The sequence below is a fragment of the Schistocerca nitens genome, chromosome 8 (assembly GCF_023898315.1).
Source record: "Schistocerca nitens isolate TAMUIC-IGC-003100 chromosome 8, iqSchNite1.1, whole genome shotgun sequence".
Lineage (NCBI taxonomy): Eukaryota > Metazoa > Arthropoda > Insecta > Orthoptera > Acrididae > Schistocerca > Schistocerca nitens.
In genome coordinates this window covers 97,541,750-97,566,973 of record NC_064621.1, presented here as the reverse complement: position 1 = coordinate 97,566,973, position 25,224 = coordinate 97,541,750, and positions in this window count along the sequence as shown.

Below are 25,224 nucleotides of genomic sequence, written 5' to 3'. Positions count from 1 at the left end.
TTTTCTCTCACAAAATTCGACTACATTTACCCGAAAAACACAATTTCTTACAGTGTCCTTCTCCTCTGCACTACTTATCTCTACCACATCACCCTCAAGACGTTCAGACGGTGTTTTTCTTACAAAAGCTTTTGCTAGCTGGTTTAAATTATGCTGCTTCAGTCTGCAAACGTTAGCGCCATTACAGACTGCCATTAGTTTTCCTCTTCTTCTACACGGTCATTGCCCCTGACAGTCCTATCGTCTGGTGGTCTAAGCCACCCCGCCCTGTCAGTTGACTGATGCTGTCTATATTCCATATTTTTGTCTCTGTCATTATATCGGTTTCGAACAGGACACCCTCGCTCTCGGTACCTGCTTCTGTAATTATTAGACCTTTGTACTTCTATACTGTTTACATTTACATCGGCTCTGTTTTCACTTTGCTTAATGGGAGGCCTATAATCCCTTCTTGCACTCTCCTCCTCTTTTAAAATATTTTCTGCTCCCTCCCAGTAATGAATAAGTCTGTCAGTATCATTCCTAGGTGCCGATATTATTTTATTCCGCCAGTATAAGGGAAAATTATTCTCTATTCCCATACTAATCTGTTCTATCTCTACTTAAGATTTAAAATACGATAAAGGATGACAAGGCATACTCATCACATGACGCGCCAGATGGCGTGCGAACGGCCGGCGGGCAAGAGCCGTATCGTGCTGGAGTAGAGACAGTGGGATTCCCCTACAGCGCTGGGTGCCAAGGAGCGAATCCTTTATTATTTATATTTACTGTTTAAATATTAGTATGCAGCTGATATTTGCAGTGGCAACTCGCTAGTAGTAACTTCAGTACCACTCAATGAGACCAGGAAATGCTAATTACAAATTTTAGTTACTGTCAGTGCTTATTGATGGAAAGGATGGACCACAACTGCGCCTTGAGAGTGCAGGCGCCAAACTGCCAAGATAGCTCACTACTAGTCTACGAGCCTTTTCGGAGGAGGCAATATGTGGATCCGCACGTGAAGTGTGATCTCGCGTTAAGACGGAATAGTTTGTCACAGTTGATTCTGAAGACGTTCTTGTGTCAACCTGTGCTAATCTCGTGTGAATTCTAAGATCGTGTGGAGATTTTTACTGTGTCTTTTGCGGCGCTCTAGAAATGATTATCATCCGGAAACTTTGTTATGAGTAATGATAGACTGGCTTTCACAACCCTTTTCTTGATTTTGTGCTTCTCTAAATAGAAATAAAATCCAGTGGCAGCCCAGTGCTCCGTAATTTCAATTTTAATAGCACTGAATTCTTTCCCATTTGCCACTTCGTTATGTACTGTTTAACGTATGCACGTCAGATCCCGCGATCAGGTGAGAAGAAACCAGCTGGGACGACAGCTACATCTTTTACAAGACGAGAAGTAAACAAGTTGCCTCCAGTTATGCTAGAGATAGTTAGCGTGGACGTTATTTACCGAAATCCACCGTGTTTGTTAAACCTGGCACTTCTTTTTCGTGGGGAGCGTTCTATTCAGGAACACACTGTGCCGTATTTCAGGGTAGCAATTTGCATCTTTCAGGAATTGTACTTGACGTACCTTCATGAATTCCGAAAAAAAACTTTTCGATTTCAGCAATTTTACTCGTATAACGAGCACATTAGTCCTTACAAAAGTACAAATTTTTAGAAATCTGAAACTTAGGATCACTAGAATATACTACTGATTACTAAAATCTTTTTAATTTTACACAAAAAAGAAAAAATTAAGAATGTGAAAGTGTTTATCGTCAATAACTTTCCAAATAAAGTATTTTGAAAAATAAAATTTGCCCTCAAAAGTAGAGATGCAGGTTTCTCTTGAGGTATGACAAGGATCATACGAATAACTTTCACCAGTACAGAAATTTTAGGCAATTCATGCATATATCACACTTCAAATAAATGTATTTGATAAAAGTAACATTACTGTCAGGAGGCTGAAAAGGAAATACTGAATTAGGAAGTTTCATGTGAGACTGCTGTAATAAAATTTCGACAGTTGATGCAATAAATTCATTATAATTACGTATTTCATTAACAGTTCAACATAAATATACCGATTTTTTTGGATCATGAATTCCCACTTTCGTTTTTAATTACTTCATTTGTTTTAAGATAAATGATGTGATGACATACGTATTGCACTTGACTACAGCTCAAAAGATATGCTTTTATTACGATGGTCAGTCAAACAGTATTGTTATCTACATTTTTTGCATCTGTGAAGAATTTCAAATACAATTACATAGGTTGGAAACCAGAACATTGATGATTAATTTATGACTTCTCAATACAATTTCGGTCCAATTCCAAAATTTTCGTCCACCTTTTAACAAGGGCATGTATTCTGGCCTGGTAAAAACACGGTTCTGCTTCTGTAGCCAGTTACACACATTTTCATGCCCCCCCCCCCTCCCCCCATCTTCAAAGTTTCTATTAGGGACCGAAGCTGATGGAAGTCTGACGGTGCCAGGTCAGGGTTGAATGGGGAATGAGGAACGACTTCCCATGCAGTTTCCACTATCTCTTCAGTGGTGTGAGCTCCCGTGTTGTCAACCAAGTGAAGTACATCAGCCATAGCTTCTGCTGGGCAAAATCGCCGAAGACGTGCTTAAGTTGTTTGAGGATCCTGAAATATTAGACAGTATTTACTGTGCACCACTACTCCAAAAACATCAATCACAATCATTCCTTCCGGATCCGAGAATACTGTAGCCGTAATTTTCTCTGCCGACCGCAGAGTTTTGAACTTTTCCTACAACGGTGAGTTTTTGTGATGCCATTCCATTGAGTGCCTATTCGACCGTGGTTCCAAAACTATATCCATGCTTCCTCTCTGCACACAATTTTTCCATGAACCTCTCTCCCTCCAAATGGAAGCACTGCAAGAGTTGGGAGGAAATTGTATTTCCTGTCTCTTTGTTCTGGTCGATTCACGTTCCTGGTACCCAAGTTGCACACTTTTCACTATCCTAGTTGTTGATTAATCGTCATCTCAATGCCTGTACTGAGTGAGGTAATGCGAAAACAAATCATGTGCAGTCACCGCGAATGGTGTCATCTACAAGCTGAACGTTGTGTGAACTCACTGCAGTCACCGACCAGCCAATTCGCGTTTCGTCAGCCAACGGTGTTTGCCCTTCGGCTTCGTTATAACGACGAACCAGTCGTCTAACAGGGATCATATCCACTGTTGCACTATCGTACACATTTTTCAGTGTTTCATGAATACGAATGGGCACTTCAACTTCTGCATTCAAAAATTTTACTACAGAACGCAGTCTAATTTTGCAAGCGACGACAGTACTTGCACCTGTTGGTGCAGAACGTTACTACTGCCGTGGTTTAGAGAAGAAGCTTGCGGATTAGCGCCATATTGACATTTTTTAGTCAACAAAATTCATTTACAGAGAGCAAAATGGGATGTGTTACTTTTTAACTGACCGTCGTAGTTTCAACACTTATTGAATGAAGTTATATGCGATCGCATGTATCGTATGATTCAGGTATAAGTTAGTATCAAGAGCTTTCATAAACTTTTGTCCTGAAACTTCCTGGCAGATTAAAACTGTGTGCCGGACCGAGACTCGAACTCGGGAACTAGGCCTTTCGCAGGCAAGTGCTCTACCAACTGAGCTACCCAAGCACGACTCACGCCCCGTCCTCACAGCTTTACTTCTGCCAGTACCTCGTCTCCTACCTTCCAAACTTCCTTGCAGAACTAGCACTCCTGAAAGAAAGAATATTGCGGAGACATGCCTTAGCCACAGCCTGGGTTATGTTTCCAGAATGAGATTTTCACTCTGCAGCGGAGTGGGCGTTGATATGAAACGTCCTGGCAGATTAAGACTGTGTGCCGGACCGAGACTCGAACTCGGGACCTTTGCCTTTCGCGGGCAAGTGCTCTACCAACTGAGCTACCCAAGCAAAGGTCCCGAGTGCAGAGTGAAAATCTCATTCTGGAACTTTTGTCCTATAGTAATGAAAGTCTACCTACCCCCAAAGAAACATGCCAGTCGTCCAATTAACTCAGTACAGAGCCGCGGAGCAATTTTGGTTCCTGCGAGTTTGACAACAAACACGCCTGGAGGAACGTCGTGTGTGTGTGTGTGTGTGTGTGTGTGTGTGTGTGTGTGTGTATGTGTGTGTGATGGTTGTGGGTGGGATTGGGGGGGGCGGTGGAGGGGGGCGTCTGAGGACCTCCCGCCGCCGCGTGACAATTGGCGGCTCCGCTGTGGACTCTCACCCTCGGCCTGTGTTTGCGCGAGTGTGGCCTGTCGCTGTGTTTGCTCGTTCCCCGGCCGGACGGACGAATTGAACGATCGCAATCGGCGTGGCGTGGCCTTCGGCCGCTGTGTGTACTGACCGGTCTGGATAGTGTTCTAGCGACCTGTCTGGCCCGCCCACGGCGTGACGTCGTGTCGGAACTCCTTAGCGCCACCCACACCTTCGATATCGTCCCGAGTCCATACTCGTCACGTTCCACCGTCAGACGCACAGTCACCTGCCGTTAACTGATAACAGTTACAGCGCCCGTCAAATAGATACGTACATACTTTAATTCTTGTTCCATACATCATGAAAACGACATTTCCTAACGATGTGGAACGTGTCGCTTTAACATAATTTTTAATTACACAAAATAATTTTTTTTTCTTATTTTGCAGCTACTACTAAAAACTCATCTGTTAAGTAGAAGGAACTGTCATTCAGAAATTCTTTTAATTTGTTTTAAGTGCTGGTTGGCTATCTGTCAGACTTTTAATGCTATTTGGTATATGACCAAACATTTTTGTGACAGCATAATTCACCTCTTTCTTTGCCGAAGTCAGGTTTAATCCAAAATAGTGGAGAACATCCTTTCGTCTTGTGTTGTAGCTATGCACTTCACTGTTATTTTCGAAATGGGATGCGAGCTGTTGACTGCTCGAGTTACGTGCTAGAAAAATGAAAATTACAATTTAACCACAGCTACTCAAAGGAGATGGGAAGCTAGGGATCTTTCCTGATAGACAAACTTTTGACTGGCACATAATTTTAATTTCCACTAAAGAACAAATTTCTTTATTACGGAGTTACAAAATTGGAATAACATAAAATTTAATTCGGACCTTTGTCCTCTTAAGAGAATTTATAACTAACTTTAACCGTCTGCCATCAATTAATATAACAAACAATATTTTAAAGATAATAATTAGATCTGATTGAAAAAGGATCACAGACAGTCAGCACCATAAGACCCGATGTTCAAAATTTACACAACACTAATGATTCACTTTGAGTTACTTATAAATTACCTCGTCCGTCCTCGCGGACAGGCCAGATACTTCACTAAAGGACGGGAGCACGACTTATACACGCTGGTGCTCTGAACAAACGAGTAGAAAGCACCGCAAAGCAATTTCAAAGATGATCAGGCTGCAAACCAGGGCGGAAAACACGCAGCGCACACACACACACACACTATCTCAGCCTGCCCTCCAAGGCGAAGAACCTCACCTACCCCACATACCAGACCATTTCTGCGACAGCAAATAATTCAACTCGTGATTCAGCTTTTCAAGACCATGCAAGGCTTACTAACTACACGACTACCTGTAACATAACTGACAACCAAACTGAGACATTCACTGAAAAAAAGAACAATTAAAATTACACTGACATACAAAGCTCTGCCCTTCATATTAAAAGAAAGTCTAAAACCAACAATGGGCGGAGAGCACATTAATTAACATACTCCATCAAATTAACACTGCAAGCAACCTTTAAAAAAAGCAGTAAGCAACACTTGGAAGCCTTAGACCTCGTAAGTTCAGTATAACACTCTATTATTCAGAACCATCCTTAGATGATCTCCGGCAGATACAACATGCCACCACAAGTTTCACAAATCTTCACAGGTTAACAGCAGCAAACGTACTGCTTCCAGTTACGCGATGAGATGATGTCCAGCCTGAGATGACGGACCCGCCACCGTTTCGCACGCAAGCGCGTCGACTAATCAGCACTGTACACTCGGCGCACGGCAAAACGGCGAGGAAGCGAGGCCCAGGCACGGCGGATAGAGACGAGGGCCTGCCTTCAAAACAAGTTGGCTCGTTGAACACCGACCAGCGAGAGAGAGCTCGGCCACACGCCAAACCGGAAAACCAAAGGCGGAACCGTCTGAGATATAAGACCAAACGAGTGTCGATATTAGCCTACTATGCCTATTTTCATTCACTGCTTTCATATGGCATCACACTTTGGGGTAATTCGTTATTAAGAGAAAAAGTATTCATTGCACAAAAGCTTGTAAGCAGAATAATAGCTGACGGCCGGTGTGGCCGAGCGGTTCTAGGCGCTTCAGTCTGGAACCGCGCGACCGCTATGGTCGCAGGATCGAATCCTGCTTCAGGCATGCATGTGTCTGATGTCCTTAGGTTAATTAGGTTTAATTAGTTCTCAGTTCTAGGGGACTGACGACCTCAGCTGTTAAGTCCCAGAGTGCTCAGAGCCATTTGAACCATTAGAGTAATAGCTGGACCTCAGCGACGATCACCTTGCAGACATTTGTTTAAGGAACTGGAGATATTCACAGTACTGCGTCGCTGATGACGCAAGTGGAGCATAACTAGCGCCAGTCGCCACGGCTCAGGTTGGGTTATTAATAACAAATTTCATAAGTGAATATATTTACTGCGAAGATACTGTGAATATCCTGAGTTCCTGAAATAAATCTCTGCAAGGTGATCGTGGCTGAGGTCCAGCAATTATTCTGCTTTCACGCTTGTGTGCAATGAATACTTTTTCTTTCAATGGCGATTTACCCCAGAATACGATGCCACATGAAAGCAGTGAATGATAATAGGCACAGAAGGCTAATTTAGTGATATGTGTGCTGTCACCGCCAGACACCACACTTGCTAGGTGGTAGCCTTTAAATCGGCCGCGGTCCGTTAGTATACGTCGGACCCGCGTGTCGCCACTATCAGAGATTGCAGACCGAGCGCCGCCACACGGTAGGTCTAGAGAGACTTCCTAGCACTCGACCCAGTTGTACAGCCTACTTTGCTAGCGATGGTTCACTGACAAAATACGTTCTCATTTGCCGAGACGATAGTTAGCATAGCCTTCAGCTACGTCAAAGCTACGACCTAGCAAGGCGCCATGTTCAGTTAATATTGATATTATAAAGAATGTACAGACAAGAGCTACGTTCAACATTAATGGATTAAAGTTAAGTATTCCACCAGTTACCTCCTTTTTTCTGAAGTCAAAATTCCTTGTCCTGTTCCAGACCTCACGCCAGCCTGCGTGAGGTTAAACGCGTGCCTTTCGGCTTCCTCAAAAATTCGTGGGTTGGCTCTCCTGCCAAACCACAACAATATGTTTATTCCCAAAATATGCAATAAACCTAATAGCATAGGTGGCAACGGCCTTGCCGCAGTGGATACATCGGTTCCCGTCAGATCACCGAAATTAAGCGCTGTCGGGCGCGGTCGGCACTTGGATGGGTGACCATCCCGGCCGCCATGCGCTTTCGCCATTTTCCAGGGTGCACTCAGCCTCGTGATGCCAATTGAGGAGCGGCTTCAGTCAAGCATATCATCATAACGACCGTGAGAGAGGTGTGCTGACCCCACGTCCCTCCTATCCGCATTCTCCACTGAGAATGACACGGCGGTCGGATGGTCCCAGTAGGCCACTCGTGGCCTGAAGACGGAGTGTTTAATAGCATAGGTAGCTGAACGTAACCGTTTCAGCAGATCATTGTTTCTTCCAATTCACTTTCTCATCAGTGCACACACACCCAGAAATTTTGAATATTCTGCCTTAGCAACAGACTTCTGCTCATACTCTATTTATGTCAATGGTGTTATGCCATTTACTGTACAGAATGGTATATACTGTGTTTTCTCAAAATTTAGTGAGAGTCCATTTGCAGAGAACCATTCAATAATTTTCTGAAAGACATTATTTACAATTTCTCCAACTGATTTTTGTTTGTTGGGTGTGGTCACTATCCTCAGCAAAAAGAATTATCTTTGCATCTTCATGAATGTATAGGGTGGCAAGTCATATCTATTAAGAACAATAAGGGACCCAAGACTGAATCCTGTGGGACACCATTCCTGATACCCTCCCAGTAAGAGGACTCTGCTGGTTTTTGCAGACTATCTGTACTGTTAACTTCAACCTTCTGCATTCTTCCAGTTAGCCGGCCGAAGTGGCCGTGCGGTTAAAGGCGCTGCAGTCTGGAACCGCAAGACCGCTACGGTCGCAGGTTCGAATCCTGCCTCGGGCATGGATGTTTGTGATGTCCTTAGGTTAGTTAGGTTTAACTAATGACCTCAGCAGTTGAGTCCCATAGTGCTCAGAGCCATTTGAGCCAATCTTCCAGTTAAATATGAATTAAACCATTTGTGCACTGTCCCACTCACACCACAATACCTAAGAGTTTCTAGAACAATTTAATGATCCACACAATCAAAAGCCTTTGAGAGAGCACAAAATATCCCAGTGGGTGGTTTTAGGTTATTCAATGCGTTTAATATTTGGTCAGTCATAGCATATATAGCATTTGCTATTGAAAAGCCCTTCTGAAAACCAAATTGACATTTTGTTAGTACTTCACTTCTACAGATATGTGATGCTACTCTTGAATATATTACTTTTTCAAGAATTTTGGATAAAGCTGTCAAAAGTGAGATTGGGCGGTAATTGTTAGCATCAGACCTACCCCTTTTTTAACCAATGGTTTAACAATAGCGTATTTCAGTCTATCTGGAAAAATGCCCTGTTTCAGTGAGCTACTGCATATGTGGCTGAGAATCCTACTTATCTCTTGGGAACAAGCTCTCAGTACTCCTCTGGAAATGCCATCAATTCCATGAGAGCATTTACTTTCGAGTGAATTTATTATTTTCCTAATTTCTGTAGAAGAGAGAGGTCGAATTTAATTTTTACCAAATTGCATAGGTATTGCCTCTTCCATATACTGCCTGGCATTTAGAGTGCATAGTTGGACCCTGTTTTCTCTACAATACTTAAAACTGATAACTAAAACTGTTTTCAACTTTTGATTTTCTGTTAACAAACTTTTCATTGAGTCGGATAGAAATACAGTCTTCGAGTGCTCCCGGTTGCCCTATTTCCCTTTTAACAAAATTCCAGGTTGTTTTAATTTTATTGTCAGATATGCAAATCTTAGACATAATGCACATACTTCTGTACCTTTTAATAACTTTTCTTAATACAGTGCAGTGGTTTTCATAATGTTTCTCTGTTTCTGGACTATTACTCCTCCTAGCTATAAGAAAGATTTCCCTTTTCTGTTTACACGATATTTTTATCTCTGTAGTAAGCCATGGCTTTTTATATGGTTTCTTACAATTATATTTCGCTGTTTTCTTAGGGAAACTGTTTTCAAATATATTCACAAAGATACCATGAAATAGGTTACATTTTAAATTAGCATCAGGTTCCCTGTACACCTCATTTCAGTCTAACTGTTGCAAGCTTTCTGTAAAATTTTCAGTCGTCAAATCGTTTATTGAACGCACTATTTTGGAAGACTGTTTTGAATTACTGTATGGAGCAATTTCGTATACTGTAGCTACCTGTGCATTCTGAGCAGACAGACAGTTCTTAACAGGAAAAGTTTTTATTTGATTAAATTTATCTTGAGCTATAAAAACATTATCTGCCAGTGTGCTACTCGAGTAGGAAAATCAATAACTGATGTTAAATTGAAAGAACCAAGTGATACTTCAAGGTAAGCTTTCTATCGGACTCTTTCAGAAAATCTACACCCTGACACTTCTTACCATGTAACCCTCCGTCTTCTTATTTCATGAACATACATTGGTATGGGCATTCCTACAGAGGACACGGCGCTGACTCACGTCAGACAGGACGACTCAGCTAAGCTGTTACCCTCATGCACAAGGCGATTCAGCTGCTCCTACCAATAGGTTCTATGTAGATCGCAACCCTTCCTAATACCAAGCAGAATATTTTCCTATTCTCTTCCTCGCTATTAGTCCTACACAAAAAATGAACAGGAACTTTATGTGGAAACTTTAATCAAGCTAAATTTTGTTCTGGGATAAGTTTTCGCTAGAGGCTGCAGTTTTCGAATTATTCTAGAGAAACACACTAAAGAGACCTTCAAACGAGCTTTTATTGAATAAGTCTAAACCCGTGGAGTCCAGCGATAAAGCATTCCAGTACAGAATTTAACAACATTAAATTTCCTAAAGGAACGTCGTGTTCATTTTTTCAGTAGGACTATTAGTTTGCATGTAGCGAGGGAGAGAATATGAAAATCTCGCATGTGGTTCTTCAAAGCATTGTGGGTTGCACAAAACCTAGCGATAGAGGCAGCTATATCACCCTGTATACCCTCAACAGTTAAAGACATCGTTATTCGGTTTTCACCTAAATGAATTGTGATGTCACGTATTAAAGCGTTCAAAATGGCCCTGAGCACTATGGAACTTAACTTCTGAGGTCATCATTAAAAAAAAAAAAAATGGTTCAAATGGCTCTAAGCACTATGGGACTCAACTGCTGTGGTTATCAGTCCCCTAGAACTTAGAACTACTTAAACCTAACTAACCTAAGGACATCACACACATCCATGCCCGAGGCAGGATTCGAACCTGCGACCCTAGCGGTCGCGCGGTTCCAGACTGTAGCGCCTAGAACCGCTCGGCCACATCGGCCGGCCATTAAAACGTGTACAGTTTTCTTTCATAGTATGGTGATACGATACGTACGATAGGGAAAGATGTTAGTAAAATAACATTTGCAACTGAATGTAACGTCAATCTGTGCCCAGGGCAATTAGTGGCCTGTGTTTTCCCTCCGTCTTTCCACAGAGACGTGGCTCCCCAAATTTAGACTTTGAATGCACAACGTGCAGACGGCCTACTTGTCCTCAGCCAGCTTCACCAAGGCAGAACACAGAGACTGTCAAATTGTTAACCCACCTGGTGTCTTCTACATATGTCCTTTTTCATGTGTAGAAGATATACTCCGTTTAAACTTTATAGCTAGCTGGTTAACGTTCGCTGTAATACTAAATTAGAAGTCAGATTTCAAAGAGAGATGTCAACGGCTTCTAACTGACGAATTGCGTAGCACACAAAGCCCTATACTGCTAACAAATGATACGACTAAGGTTCGACTATAATGTCACACGTAACACAGTTTCAGTACGTAACATTTAGAACGTACCCGATAGCACATCGGTGTAACTAGGGCCTCCCGTCGGGTGCAACGATATGACGCCACTTCGGCGACTTGTGAGACGATGGGAATGAAATGATGATGGTTAGGACGACACAACACCGAGTCCCTGAGCGGAGAAAATGTCCGACCCAGCCGGGAATCGAACCCGGGACCTTAGGATTGACATTCTGTCGCGCTGACCACTCAGCTACCGGGGGGCGGACCAGCACAGCAGTAATACACTGAGGTGAGAAAAGTCACGGGATACCACTTAATATCGTGTTGGACTGCCTTTTGCCGGAATAGTGAAGTAACTCAAAAAGTCGTTGGAAATCCCCTACAGATATATTAAGCCATGCTGCCTCTACAGCCGTCCATCATTGCGAGAGTGTTCCTGGTCCAGGATGTTGTGCACAAACTGACCTCTCTATTAAAACCGATAAATCGTCGATGGGATCCAAGTCGGGTGATCTGCGTGGCCAAATTATTCGCTCGATTTGTCCAGAATATAAACTATCACGAACAATCTTGGTGCGGTGACAAAAGGCGTCTTTTCATACACAACAATCTGTTAACATGAAGTCCGTGAATGGCTGCAAATGGTCTCCAAGTAGCCGAACGTAACCATTTCTAGTCAATGATCGATACATTTTGACCATAGGACCCAGTCCACTCCATGTAAACACAGCTCACACATGCCGGCCGTGGTGGCCGAACGGTTCTAGGCGCTACAGTCTGGAACCGCGCGACCACTACGGTCGCAGGTTCGAATCCTGCCTCGGGCATGGATGTGTGTGATGTCCTTAGGTTAGTTAGGTTTAAGTCGTTCTACGTTCTAGGGGACTGATGACCTCAGAAGTTAAGTCCCATAGCGCTTGGAGCCATTTGAACAGCTCACACCATTATGGAGCCACCACCAGTTTACACAGTGCCTTGTTGACGACCTGGCTCCATGGCTTCGTGGAGCCTGTGCCACACGGGACCATACCATCAGCTCTTACCAACTAAGTCTGGGCTCATGTGAACAGGCCACGTTTTTCCGGTCCAATCGATACGGCCACGAGCCCAGGAGAGGCGCTGCTGTCGATGTCGTTCTGTCAGCAAAGTCACGAGAGTCGGTGGTCTGCTGCCGTAGCTCGTTAACACCACATTTCACTGCACTGTCCTAATGAGTACGTTCGTCGTACGTCTCACATCGATTTCTGCTGTTATTGTCTGTCAGTACTGACAGCTCCACGCAAACGCCACTGTTTTCTGTCGTTAAGTGAACGCCGTCGGCTAATGGTTTGTCAATGGGGTGAGATAACGCCTGACATGTGAAATTTTCGGGACAATCTTGACATTGTGGGTCTCGAATTATTGAATTCCTTAACGATTTCCTAAATGGAATGTCCCATACGTCTAGCTCAAAGTCTGTGTATTGCCATCGTGCTGCCAAAGTTACGTCGTAATGTATCACGTGAGCACAAATGACAGCTCCCTCAATGCACTGCCCTTTCCTACCTTGTGCACACGACATTACCGCCATCTGTATATTTGCATGTTGCCATTGCATGACTTTTGTCAGCTCTGTGTATAATGTGTGGCACACCTGTAACGGCAGCGGAAGATCTTATTTCTCGAGACCACGGTGCGACTGTAATACTTCACAGACAATCCCATATGTTACTCCATGTGCGTGAGGCTCAGCACAGACGATCCATTGTGTGAATTGACGTAAGAGGCACGCAGTTCGAGGCCCGTTTGTAATGAAGACAGCGCGATGTGCAACTGATGTTGAGTTTATTGACGTAATGTGGAATGCCCACCCATCTCAGTCTCCAGCACCCAAGCCATGCTGCGTTTCGCTTTTTTTTTTCTGAGAAAAACTGTATAAAGATATGTTGTTGTTTTACTTTACTACCAGAACTCTGGAAGGAAAAGTTGTTGACCGATTTGCTTCAAATATTTATACGATATCCTAATAAATATCTGGACCGACATTGGCCAGGAAAACCGTCTTCTCATTCTTGCTCTGCCCATCATGCGTTATTTTGGTTCCAATGTAGGAGAATTCCTTCTCATCTTCTACCTCGTGGTCCACAGTTTTCATAGTAAGTTTCTCACAAATTCATTTCTGTTATTCCCCATAACTTTCATGTTCCTTCTATTTACCGTCAACCCATATTCCCTGCTCAGTAGACTGTTCTTTCCATTTAACACATCTTGCAATTTTTCCTTACGTCTATGAGGATGGCAATGTCATTAGAGTATCTTATCATTGACATCCTTTCATCTCAATACCACTCTCGAACTCTTCTTATATTTCCGTCGTTGCTTTTCCGTTGTGTAGCCTGAAAAGTAGTAGCAAAAGATTTCTGTTCTGTCTCACACCCTTTTGTAATCTGATCAATTCCTTCTTTGTCTTCCATACACATTGTTCCCTTATTTATTCTTGTAGTTATTCTATTTTACTCATCTTTTCCTCCCGTTTGCTCCTCTTTTACTGTTAATTTCGAGCGCATTTCATCATTTTACGTTGTTGAACGCTTTTTCTCGGTCGAAAAATCCCGCAAAGCTAATCTTGATTTTTCTTAAGTTTTGCTTCCATTATCGAGCGCAACCCCAGAAGTGAATCTCTTTTTCGCCAAAGCAAAACTGTTACTGATCAAACAGATCAATAATTTTCTTTTCCAGTCTTCGGTATACGTCTTATTATAAAGCCCGTGGCTTAGGCGAGACCGGTAGCTCTAAATTAGATTCTACCATACTCAGCCTAACCACCTAATTCCCAACCACATCAACAAAATGAACGCAACCTAGCCTCACAGTACATCCACAGATTAATTTCGACAAATCGTATGGATTAGTGATCTTCGCTGGACTCCTAAACGATATGAGCGTCCCTACACATTTTGGTAATCCGTGAATACCCGTAATAAACTGAAATTTTGCTTGTCTACATGATCAACCCCTTGTCAATTCCTTCCTCCATTTCTCTCCAGTACGTCTTATACTCTGCACATTTGAGTGAGCTGAATTTACCAATTACACACTGCTCTTCAAAACTTATCAATGGGCTACATAAAGGCCGGCCGCTGTGGCCGAGCGGTTCCGGCCGCTTCAGTCCGGAACCGCGCTGCTGCTACGGTCGCAGGTTCGAATCCTGACTTAGGTTAGTTAGGTTTAAGTAGTTCTAAGTCTAGGGGACTGATGACCTCAGATGTTAAATCTCATAGTGCTTAGAGGCATTTGAGCTATATAAAGTAAAACAACAGTTTAAATACTTGGGGGAAAACATACAAGAAAACGGTCTGGAAAAAGCTGCAAACGAAAATCGCTGCCAAGAAATGGCAACTGCATTTAGATTGACACAAAATATTTATAATAAAAATATCACTTTCTGAATTCAGTAAACTTAGGCATTACAGCACTATAATTATACCAGAATGTCTTTATGGGATAGAATCTTTAAATTTAAATAGAAAGAGGGATATTGAAGAAATTTGAAAGGAAGAAGGAAAGAAATATTATTAGGAAAATATTAGGTGGCAAAATTACTGGTGCAGAAACTTATAGGCGGAGGAGCAAAATCGAATAGAAGAATATAGAGATATACATGGTGACATGAGAAAACGAAGACTTAAATTTTATGGGCACATTAAAAGACTGGCACCCACTAAGTTGACAAAACAAATAGCAGAATTCTACGAAAACAGAAGCAAGGCCAAAACTGAGCCAATTAAATGGATCGCTGCGATTAAGGAGGACCTTAAAGTTGTGGGTATAACTCAGGCGGACGTTACAGAGAAACAAACATTCAGGCAAAAGATATTTGCTTGGATAGTTGGTCAGAGGGAAATTAGAAAACTGACTGGAACGCCGAGGTGTGATGAAAGAAAGAGACTTCATTCTGAAAGGATGAAACAAACTTGGACATAAAGGAAGAGTTCAAAATGGCTCTGAGCACTATGGGACTTAACATCTGAGGTCATCAGTCCCCTAGAACGTAGAACTACTTAAACCTAACTAACCTAAGGACATCACACACATCCATGCCTGAGGCAGAATTCGAACCTGCGACCGCAGCGGTCACGCGGCTCCAGACTGTAGCGCCTAGAACCGCTCGGCCACCCCGGCCGGCCATAAAGGAAGGCCAACCATCAAAAGTGACACTGATGGATTGTACCTCGCGTGGTCCTATTGGGCCCATACGTGAATAATAATAAAACAACATACTATCTTAATTACAGAATGTACGGATAGCCACCTCGGCTGCATAAAATTGTTGTCAAATTGACCATGGTTTTGACAGCTCTAAGGCGGTCTTCATCAGAATAAAAATTACATAAGATTACCTAGAAAATGTAATGACATGGCTCAATAATGCAACATAATTAATAGGATTACTATCATATACTGTACAAGCAGTGTACTTACGTGTAATCACACCATAGGTGAAAAGCATCTGAGCAAAAGAGCTCTTGTCAGATTGAAATAATCAGAAGAATAAAAATTAAAGTGTAAATATGTAACATGTTTGTCGATTGGAATAAAATGTTCCATCGAAATACAATGGCAGTCACGAGATCGCTTAGAGCCAAACAACTGCACCAAACCGCCGCTACCGTCAGACTAGACGGCTAACAGGCCGAGGCAGCTACGAGTTGGACGCGAAAACAGATTGGCGCCGTCTAGCAAGAAGGATCGAATTACAGACAATAGTAACTGACGCACTGTACAGACAATTTAACATTACAGGCAATAACAGGAATCAGTGCATGAAAATTACAACGTACAGTAACGGTCTTATTTTATAAATTAAATATAGTTCAAATGTACATAAAAAATTGAAACTGGGAAGGAAAACGATGTTTAAGAGTCTACATTGAGGAGAGTATCGCCGTTCAGACCATTTTTAATTAGCTGCTCTCTGCCTTGAAAAAAGTTTTTATTGCGTAATTGCAGCTGTTCGTTCAGAATGAGATCGTCCTTCAGAGATTAAAAATCACTAGCTCTTCTAAGATGTTAAGCCTAAAGCCATTCTTCTCCGAGTGCAAGATCTGGACGTCTTTTACATCTTTAGAATTATGCCCTGTGATTAACAAATGGTCAGCGAAAGTTGAATTTTGGTGCCTTTTTTGCTGAGAAGGTGTTCCTTGAATCTTCTAGCACTAGCTCGGCCTGTTTGGCCTATGTAATAGGCAGGACAATTGCCGCAAATAATTTTATAGACATCAGAATTATGCAGAGGGCAAAGCGTAGGTTTCAACTTATGTATGATATTGCTTTTTAAAGAATTATTTGTGGAGAAGGCTACGCTAGAGTTATATTTATTATGAAGTAAACGCTGTATACTGCAAGAAATTGGACCCAGAAATGGTATGGAGAAAATTTTTTTCTTTTCATCAGGTTCTTTATTAGAAAGGCCTAGGGTAGTGACTCTCTTATTGGTTTTCCTATTAAGAATACTATCTATTATAGAAGGAACTTAGCAATTATTGGCAGCTACAGTTTCAATCAGATTGATTTCAGAACGGAGATTTTCAGAAGCAAGGGGTGTGGAGGTGGTTCTATGAATAGTTGAATGGAAAAAGGTCATCTTATGACAAAGCGGGTGTACTGACGTGAATGGAATAATTTGATCAGAACTGGTTTCTTTGCGGAAGATATTGAAGCTAACTTTGTCATCTACTATCGTAAGAGTTGAGATCTAGAAAATTCTATTGCCGGAACTCATTTTCGCGTGCACAGGTGAAAGAAATATTTTCATGAAACTCGTTGAACATATTAAAAAGTTCATTAATACCGTCATTAGGCCCTTTGTATATGATCAAAATATCATCGACGAATCTAGCGTATGAAATAATGCCTTTAGAAGTAAAATTTTTCAGTTTTTTTCAGCGCCAATTGTAGGCATTGATTTCTGTTCAAAAAAAAAAAAAATGGTTCAAATGGCTCTGAGCACTATGGGACTCAACTGCTGTGGTTATCAGTCCCCTAGAACTTAGAACTACTTAAACCTAACTAACCTAAGGACATCACACACATCCATGCCCGAGGCAGGATTCGAACCTGCGACCGTAGCGGTCGCGCGGTTCCAGACTGAATAGTCTAGAACCGCTCGGCTACACCTGCCGGCAGCCGGCGGTCTGATGCAGTTGTTTAGCTCTAAGCGATCTCGTGACTGCCATTGTATTTCGAGGGAACATTTTATTCCAATCGACAAATATGTTACATTTTTACAGTTTAATTTTCATTCTTGTGATTATTTCAATCTGACAAAAGCTCTTTTGCTCAGATGTTTTTCACCTATGGTGTGATTACATGTAAGAACACTGCTTGTACAGTATATCGTAGTAATCTTATTAATTATATTGTATTATTGAGCCTTGCCATTATATTTTCTAGGTAATCCTATGAAATTTTTATTCTGATGAAGACCGCCTTAGAGATGTCGAAATCATGGTCAATTTGACAACAATTTTATGCAGCCTAGGTGGCTATACGTGCATTCTGTAATTAAGTTGACGCACGGTTGCTGGACTTCAGCCTATAATAGTTTTCAGGTCTCCCAGTCGTGTAAAGGAAGTTGGACGTCAAGTGGCGTGGGGACAGCGTCATTATTGTGCCAAGTGTGGCTGGTCCCGCAACAGAAGGCAGTGGAAGGAGCGGGAAAAGACAGTGTCGACCAACGAGCCGTTTCAGTGCACTTTTGTGGGCCTCTTCATTACAATGTGGCCTGGAAACAACATCTGGATGACTTGTCACGTGGAAGAATAATCGAGAAACTGGAAAAAAGGACGGAGCGTGCTGAGTAAATCGCACGTTTGGTACTGCTCACAGGACCGAAGGCACTGCCTGCTGAAGGAGAGGAGGTGGTCGACTACAGTCCACAGCAGCAGCGGATGACCGCTACATCTTGCAACAGGCAAGAAGGGGCCCACGTCAAACAGCAGGTGCAGCTGCAGCCACAAATGACAGGACTCCAAGGTCCGTAATCCCGCGCTTGACAGCGGCACAGGAACTGCACGGGGCTAGTTCCTTTGCCAGACGACCAGTACGTTGTTTTCCGTTGACGCCAGCGCACAGCCGGCACCGTTTGCGGTTGTGCCAAGAGCATAGGGACTGCCGGGCCAACAAGGTGTGTGTTCGTGTGCTCATCTGGGATGAGGACAGATTCAGTGCTAGCAGTGATTCTTGACGTACCGCCATATGGCGAGACGTGGGAACACCTAATTCACCCAGGATCGTTGTCAAACATTATTTTGGTGGCCCATGTGTTACGGTTTCTTAATTTTCATGGTCCTACTGACTTTAAATCCTTGAAGACTGTTCACATTATTGTGACTAATCCTGCCGCACGTGTGCCTTTTCGGGGGCTCATTCGGTCCTGATTCCATTTTTACGGGTGAAAAGGCGCGATCTCTTCGAACAGCGCAGGTGGAGGAGTTCTTGGATCGAGAGGACATCCGTCAAATGGACTGGCCTGCCCCTCCCCTCGACTTAAATAACATCGAGTACGTGTGGGATGCGTTGGGTCGACATACTGGATCACCTCCGCAACGAGCGTCAACAACGACCGAGATGGTCGCACACCATTTTACGAACCATCACGATTTGTTGCGACTTCAGTGTAATTATTGTTTTTGAATAAAAGTGTCATTTCTGTTGGCGTTGTTCCGTATTTCTTGTAATTACGTTCTGTGCTGTACTGTAGTGTAGACGTTTTTACTATGTATCGTCCAAGTTTCTTCGAGCCATGTTATTTGGCTGCGACACATGATGCGAATGTTAGTTTCATCCGTACGTTTTGTACACCAGCGTATTTTCAGGTTTTTAGCTGCTACTCATTTACCAACTATTTTCTTTTAAAGTACAAACCATGCACTATCTTGCCCATCGGTTAGTTTTGAGTCAGTAACATTGGCCGAGCCACATTTCTATATCACCAGCTGTGTTTTAGTCCGGCTATCACAGATGTAATTAGTCCAGCTGAGCCTCCGCTTTCCGTAACGCACCCACAGAAAATCCTCGTTTGCCGCGACCGGGAAAGGGAGGAACTTGTTCTCCGTCCCTGGGCGGGATTTATGGCTCGGCCCCTCCAGTGGGAACAAGCAACTGGCGGATACGTTGCCGAGCGCTGAGCGCCAACAGCAGACGACGCTGGCGTGTCTTTCTGGCTGACTTGGTAAAAAGGTTAAATTAGTAGCCACTCTAGAGAGAAACCATATTTCAGACGGAAACATTAACGAACTTGTGGATGTATCCCCATCTCTGCGTAACTGCAGTAATATACAGCTCCTTGAACATGCTTACTCTGCTCATCCCTTGGTTTGCCTCCACAGTTTTTTCATTCCACATTTCCCTCGATTGACGAGTCCTTGATTCTTCAGGATGTGTGCTATCAATCGATCCCATCTTTTAGTCAGATTCGGCCACAAAGCTATTCTCTCCCCGGTTCTGTTCAGTATCTGTTCGTTACTTATTTGATTTATCAAACTAATGTTCAGCGTTCTTCTGTACATTATACTCCCAAAACTTACCGTCGCTTCTTTTCTGTACTGTTTGTCGCCCAGGTTTCGGTTACACATAAGGCTAGACAAATACTTAAATAAAAATCGTGCAAACTCTTAAATTCATCTGCTTGCGTTGACAGTGATGATATGCAATATACGGTGAAAACAAAGTCTTCCCTCAGTACAAAAAACAATCTCTAAGAAGCAATGCTAGGTGAAGTTGTGTCGTTTGTCACAACCGGTAGATTATCTCATCAAGTTTTTTTTTTTTTATATGGATACGCTTCCAAATGTCTATGCGTTCTTTTGTAAATGGCAACTCTACTCATGAAGTTTTTGTGGATACATGTACTCCGGTCTCCTTTTCTTCTTCTTCTGCCCCCTCCCCCTTTCACTCTTCTCCCTCTCTCTCTCTCTCTCTCGTTCTCTCTCTCTGTCTCCTCTCTTCACGTTGGCGTCTATGCAGGAGAAAGCAGATTCTGTTCTTTGGCTACGTGAAATGTGATCGCCTATTCAGTGGCAGTTCCGGAGTTGAGAAAAACCGCGAGATGTGAAGAATTTGATGAAATGTTTAAAGAGGTTGGCAGGGTCGGTGACAAGGCAAAAAGAGACACAATTATATTTAGTGATGACACTGTTGATGCAATGCACGCAGCATTTCCCCACTTATCGACACGTCGCGTTTACAGAGAAACGTGCAAACCTGAGAGCTCTGCGGCGAAAATTTTTCACAAACAGCGCATATCCTTGTATATCAAAAGGATCTCCTACAAGATTTACGGCCATATAGGCGCAGATGTCCTCAGTTCGTTTGGAACACGGAGAAACGATCCGATGCAGACAATGACTGCGATAATAAAGTTTGTCTTAACATTGAAGAAACTATTCAATTCTCTGCGAAAGTAAAGAAACATAATTTATGGATATGATGGTTGGAGACCCCCATATCGTCGTCCAACACATAGCGGACAGTCTAGAGTGAATGTGTGGTTTGGTTTAATGCAGAACACACCTACTGCACCGTTCCTTTCCACTGACCCTGTCATAACAGAAACAGTTTATCTGAACACAAGAAGACATACACTGACACTTCCGGAGCATACTGAATGGACGCCAGATTTCAGATAATATCATCGTTGACGTTGTTAATGACGTCATGTGCTATTGCAAGGTTACCCATAACCACACCATCCCCAACCTGCTGTGGGATAGACCAGTTCGCCTATGTATAAAATGGTGGGAAATTAAAAAATTTGAGAATTCAAAGTTTGGTGAGAAATTCAAAAATAGCCCATGTTGCTAGCGGATTTTCCCCCGGCTCCTATGACATCGCTGTGTGAGTAGGGCGGTTATCCGAATTATAAATATGTGGGAAGTCTTCAAGGAGCGTTGTAATGCTGGTGAAAGGCGGTAACTTGATCTAGGTACATAATTTAAGACGGCCACTGAGTTTGTCCCATCTTATGTCACTCACCTGAGACAAAGCGTGTTTCCCCGAAAGGTCCAAGCACGTCTGTTAGACAAGGGGTGTTTCCTCTCCTGCCATTCTAAGTCTGTGGATACGTATAAATATTTTTCACCCTGCAGGCAGGAACCAGCCTGATCTTGTCCGGTGACCTGCTTAACTTGTTTTCCCCAACTATTATTCATTGAATGGCTATTTATAGCAGTCAAGTCACTTACAGAATGCAAACTTACAACTGGCTTCCCCTCCTCCCCGCCCCCTCACTTGATGTCACACATACTGTCGGTACTAACTGCACTAGTTCTAAGTTTAAAAAGTTCCCCTGACATAAGAGTTTAAACAATTGTCACTCTAAATATGGATCAAAAATATCTTAAGTCCAGTGGTGCTACGTCCAAATCATACCAGTCCAACGCTAAAGTTTAAACAATTTAAACCCCCACCTTAAGCTGTCTGCACCCGGTAGCTGAGTGGTCAGTGCGACAGAATGTCAATCTTAAGGGGCCGGGTTCGATTACCGACTAGGTCGGAGATTTTCACCGCTGAGGGGATGGGTATAGTGTTGTCCTAATCATCATTATTTCATCCCCATCGACGGGCAAGTCTCCGTAGTGGCGTCAAATCGAAATACTTGCACCCGGCGAACGGTCTACCCGACGGGAGGCCCTAGTCACACATTTACACTCCTGGAAATTGAAATAAGAACACCGTGAATTCATTGTCCCAGGAAGGGGAAACTTTATTGACACATTCCTGGGGTCAGATACATCACATAATCACACTGACAGAACCACAGGCACATAGACACAGGCAACAGAGCATGCACAATGTCGGCACTAGTACAGTGTATATCCACCTTTCGCAGCAATGCAGGCTGCTATTCTCCCATGGAGACGATCGTAGAGATGCTGGATGTAGTCCTGTGGAACGGCTTGCCATGCCATTTCCACCTGGCGCCTCAGTTGGACCAGCGTTCGTGCTGGACGTGCAGACCGCGTGAGACGACGCTTCATCCAGTCCCAAACATGCTCAATGGGGGACAGATCCGGAGATCTTGCTGGCCAGGGTAGTTGACTTACACCTTCTAGAGCACGTTGGGTGGCACGGGATACATGCGGACGTGCATTGTCCTGTTGGAACAGCAAGTTCCCTTGCCGGTCTAGGAATGGTAGAACGATGGGTTCGATGACGGTTTGGATGTACCGTGCACTATTCAGTGTCCCCTCGACGATCACCAGTGGTGTACGGCCAGTGTAGGAGATCGCTCCCCACACCATGATGCCGGGTGTTGGCCCTGTGTGCCTCGGTCGTATGCAGTCCTGATTGTGGCGCTCACCTGCACGGCGCCAAACACGCATACGACCATCATTGGCACCAAGGCAGAAGCGACTCTCATCGCTGAAGACGACACGTCTCCATTCGTCCCTCCATTCACGCCTGTCGCGACACCACTGGAGGCGGGCTGCACGATGTTGGGGCGTGAGCGGAAGACGGCCTAACGGTGTGCGGGACCGTAGCCCAGCTTCATGGAGACGGTTGTGAATGGTCCTCGCCGATACCCCAGGAGCAACAGTGTCCCTAATTTGCTGGGAAGTGGCGGTGCGGTCCCCTACGGCACTGCGTAGGATCCTACAGTCTTGGCGTGCATCCGTGCGTCGCTGCGGTCCGGTCCCAGGTCGACGGGCACGTGCACCTTCCGCCGACCACTGGCGACAACATCGATGTACTGTGGAGACCTCACGCCCCACGTGTTGAGCAATTCGGCGGTACGTCCACCCGGCCTCCCGCATGCCCACTATACGCCCTCGCTCAAAGTCCGTCAACTGCACATACGGTTCACGTCCACGCTGTCGCGGCATGCTACCAGTGTTAAAGACTGCGATGGAGCTCCGTATGCCACGGCAAACTGGCTGACACTGACGGCGGCGGTGCACAAGTGCTGCGCAGCTAGCGCTATTCGACGGCCAACACCGCGGTTCCTGGTGTGTCCGCTGTGCCGTGCGTGTGATCATTGCTTGTACAGCCCTCTCGCAGTGTCCGGAGCAAGTATGGTGGGTCTGACACACCGGTGTCAATTTGTTCTTTTTTCCATTTCCAGGAGTGTATTTATTTACCTTAAGCTTCAAACCACAGATATTTTAAATTTAAAATGGCGGGAAAATTAACAAATTCACTTGTTCTCATTTTAAAATGGCAACAAATTCAAACTATTCTCACCCTATGTTTAAAATGATAAAAAATAAAGAGCAGCACTGTCTGTCAGAACTATCAGGTTCTTAACCTAATATTACAACTGTAGCAACCTCTATGGATGTCAAACACGTTCTACTCTCGTGCTTGATAGGACAGGAGCAGGTGGGATTCGCACATGCTTCTTCATTTAAACGTGATGGCCCACACAGTGATGCCGGCCAGGCGCGCCGACGCCATCTGCAAACTGCTGCCACCTTATCTAGTACCGTGACTAGCGATTCCATAACTCGCATCTTTGCCTCGTGCTGGAGGCATACAGTGAGGTGACACATATAAAGCGATGTGCACATATAAAGATGGCTGCAGTATTGCGTACACGCGGTATAAAAGGGCGTTGCGTTGGTCGAGATGTCAGTTGCACTGGGGTGATTCCTGAGGAAAGGTTCCCGACTTGATTGTGGCTGCACGCTGGGAATTAACAGACTCTGAACCTGGAATGGTAGTTGGAGCTAGACGCTGGGACATTCCATTTCGGAAATCGTTAGTGAATTCAATATTGCGCCATCCGCAGTGTGAAGAGCACGCAAGATAACTAAATTTCAGGCATTTCCTCTATAGACAATACTCTGACCGACAGCCTTCACTCAACGACCGAGAACAGTGGAATTTGCTAAAATACAATCAACGTTGCATGTAGTAACCGCAGGAATTAATAATGGGACGTGCGACGAATGTATCTGTTGGGACAGTGCGGCGAAATTTGACTTCTATTAGCTATGGAAGTCGACGACCAACACGAGTGTCTATCGTAACTTGATGACATCACCTGCAATGCCACTCCCGGTCTTGTGACCATGTCGGTTGCGTCCAAGAGGACTGTGTAACCGTGGCCTCTTCAGAAGAGTCCGGATTTTAGTTGGTAAGAGCTGATGATAAGGTTATAATATGGCGCAGACCCCTCGAAGCCATGGGCCCAGGTTTTCAACAAGGCACTGTGCAAGCTGGTGGTGGCTCCATAATGGCATGGCTGTGCTTACGTCGACTGGACTGGGTCCTCTGGCCCAACTGAACTGAAACGAAATGATTATGTTCGGCTACTTGGAGACCATTTGCTGCCATTCAACGATGGAATTTTTATAGATAACAATGCAGCAATGCACTGGGGCACAATAGTTGGTGACTGATTTGAAGAACTTTTTGGGCGATTCGAGCAAACGATTTCGCCATCCAGATCGGCTGACATGAACCCTGTCGAACATTAATGGGACGTAATCGAGATGTCAGTTCGTACCCAAAATCCTGCTCCGGCAACGTTTTCGTAGTTATGTATGGCTATAGAGGAAGCATGGCTCAATACATCTGCAGGGGACTCTCAACGACCTTTGGAGTTCATGCCTCGTCGAGCTGTCACACTGTGGCGGCAACGGAAGGTGCGACACGATATAAGAAGTATCCCATAACTTGTGTCACCTCAGTATAATAGTTAAGGAATCTGAAGATGGCAGTGATAAGTTGAAATGTTCATACGTGACGGGATACTGGACATTCTATAAGCAAGCTTACATAGGATTTCTAAATCACATCCCCACGAATGCCTGTGTGATTCCTCAAACATGAGCGTTAGTGCAGGAGGCCTTTCTGCTCATCATGATAGTGCATGTTAGTAGATGTGATGTGGAACGACCATGCAATGGTCTTGGGGAAATTCTGCAAGCCTGCTACGTTTGAATACATTGACATACGTTTAATTATAGTGAAATAGTTCTGACAATCGTCGAACTTAGAGGTGTGCAAGGCTGGGAGTAGTTGGATTTGATCAATGCTATTCTGAAAT